This window comes from Pteropus alecto, unplaced genomic scaffold (assembly GCF_000325575.1).
Source record: "Pteropus alecto unplaced genomic scaffold, ASM32557v1 scaffold131, whole genome shotgun sequence".
NCBI lineage: Eukaryota > Metazoa > Chordata > Mammalia > Chiroptera > Pteropodidae > Pteropus > Pteropus alecto.
Genome location: NW_006434709.1, coordinates 22,700,739 through 22,703,565, shown reverse-complemented (window position 1 = coordinate 22,703,565; position 2,827 = coordinate 22,700,739). Strand labels below are relative to the sequence as shown.

The window sequence follows — 2,827 nt, the reverse complement described above, 5'->3', positions numbered from 1 at the left end:
GCATCTGGCCTCAGCATGTCCCATACCTCTTGCTGAGCAGCCCCAAGCCCAGTACTAGAGACAGCCAGCCTCAGTTTGCAGCTTGGCTTCTCAAGGCACATCCAAGCCCAGTGTGGGTGGTAACCATCTATGAATTGTTTGGTGGCTCATGCTAGGTGGCCCAGGGCAGGGCACAAGCTGCAGCTGAACTTGGCCTTTGGTAGGACCCCTCCCAGGAGGCCCTGGGGCCAGCATGCCAAGTTACCAGCTTTAGTCTGAGCCAGAGCACAACCTGGGGCCACATCCGAGGACGACACACCCGAAGGGCAGACTAGGCAGGCACGAGAGCCCTGCTAAAGTGAATCAGCCCCTGTATAACAGCTCCTCCACTGTAATCGGCCAGTCATCACAACCAATCGGCCCAAGGGTCAATCCCTCCCATTGACATGCAAACAGCAACCAAGGCTCAACTACAACAGGAGAGCACACACAACCCATACAATGAACACTCCTGGAGCACCTAGCTCAGTTAACAAGGGAGACTGTGCCACTGGGCCCCACAGGGCACGTACTACATAAGGCCATGCTACTAAGACTGGGAGACATAGCAGCCCTACCCAATACATAGAAACAAACAGAGAGGCAGCCAAAATGGGGAGACAAAGAAACATGTCCCAGATGAAAGAACAAAACGAAGTTCCAGAAAAAGAACTAAACAAATGGCGACAAGGAACCTACCAGATGCAGAGTTCAAAACAGTAATTATAAGGATGCTCAACAAACTTAGGAAAAGAGTAGATGAATTCAGTGAGAACTTTAACAAAGAGATAGAAAACATAAAAATGGAGATAGGAAACAAAAAAAGAACCAGTCAGAAATGAAGGATACAGTAACTGAAATGATGAAAATCTTAGAAGGAATCGACAGCAGATTAGATGAAGCAGAGGACTGAATCAGCAATTTGGAAGACAAAGTAGTAGAAAACATCCAATTAGAACAGCAACAAGAAAAAAAGAATCCAAAAAAATTAGGATAGTTTAAGGGGCCTCTGGGACAACATCAAGCGTACCAACATTCACATCATAGGGATACCAGAAGGAGAAGAGAGAGAGCAAGGAATTGAAAACCTATTTCAAGAAATAAAGATGGAAAACTTCCCTAGACTGGCAAAGGAAATAGACATACAAGTCCAAGAAGTGCAGAGAGTTCCAAACAAGATGAACCCAAAGAGGCCCACACCAAGACATATCGTAATTAAAATGCCAAAGGTTAAAGACAAAGAGAATCTTAAATGCAGCAAGAAAAAAGCATTTAGCTACCTACAAGGGAGCTCCCATAAGACTGTCAGCTGATTTCTGGAGCTTCTCTACTTTGTAGGCCAGAAGGGATTGGCAGAAAACATTCAAAGTGATGAAAAGCAAGGACTTACAACCGAGATTACTCTAACCTGCAAAGCTATCATTTAGTATCAAAGGACAGATAAAGAGCTTTCCAGATAGAAAAAGCTAAAGGAATTCATCACCACCAAGCCAGTATTACAGGAAATGTTGGAGGGACTTCTTTAAGAAAAAAATTTAAAAAAAAAGAATAATAAAATGGCAATAATTATATATGTATAACAATTACTTAAATGTAAATGCTCCAGTCAAAAGATAGGGTGTCTGAATGAATAAGAAAACAAGACCCTTACATATGCTGCCTACAAGAGACTCACTTCATATTGAAGGATAGAGACTGACAATAAAGGAATGGAAAAAAAAGTTTCATGAAAATGGAAACAAACAAAAAGCAATATTTATACCAGACAAAATAAACTTTAAAACAAAGGCTATAACAAGAGACCAAAAAAGGACTCAGTTATCCCACTTCTGAGTAGCCAAAAAACCCTAACAGACTGCTTCAAAGGGGCATAAGAATCCATATGTTCATTGCAGCATTATTTACAATAGTCAGGCTATGGAAGCAACTTGGGCAATCATCAGTGGATGAACGGATAAAGAAGAGGTGGTACATATATACAATGAAATGTTATTCAATCATAAAAAAGAATGAAATCTTGCCATCTGCAACAACATGGATAGACCTAGAGGGTATTGTGCTGGGTGGAGTAAGTCAGACAGAGAAAAACAAATGCCATATGATTTCACTGACATGTGGAATCTAAAGAACAAAGTTACAAACAAACAAAACAGAAACAAACTCATAGATACAGAGAACATTTTGATGGTTGCCAGATGGGAAGGAGGTGGGGGGTGGGTGAAAAAGAGAAGTGATTAAGTAGTACAAATTGGTAGTTACAAAATAGTTACGAGGATGTAAAGTATAGCATGAGGAATAAAGCCAATAATATTGTAATTACTATGTATAATGTCAGTGGGTACTAGGTTTATTGGGTGGTCACTTTGTTAGTTATATAAGTGTCTAATCACTATGTTATACACCTCATGCTAATATAATATCATATGCCATCCATAATTTAAAAATAAAAAAATTATTTAAAAAAAGAATAGCCTTTTCAACAAATGGTACAGGGACAACTAGATATCACCTCTAAATGAATGAAGTTGGATCCCTATTTAACACTATATACAAAAAGTAACACAAAATGGATCACAGACCTAAAAGTAAGAGCTTAAACTATCAAAATTTTTATAAGAGAAGTCTACGGCCATGCTACCCTGAACAAGTCTGATCTCATCTGATCTCGGAAGCTAAGCAGGGCCTGGCCTGGTTAGTACTTGGATGGGAGACCACCTAGGAAGACCAGGTGCTGTAGGCATAAAAAATAACAAAATAAGGGATTGTAAACTGACAAGGTCCTTGCAATCTGTGAGGTCAACCAAGGGCT

At 40.1% G+C, this 2,827-nt stretch overlaps 1 pseudogene; it reads left to right on the top strand.

Annotated features, from left to right (window-relative positions):
* Window positions 1–2,639: 2,639 nt before the first annotated feature.
* On the top strand, window positions 2,640–2,758 carry LOC112478113 (annotated as a pseudogene).
* The last annotated feature ends 69 nt before the right edge of the window (window positions 2,759–2,827 follow it).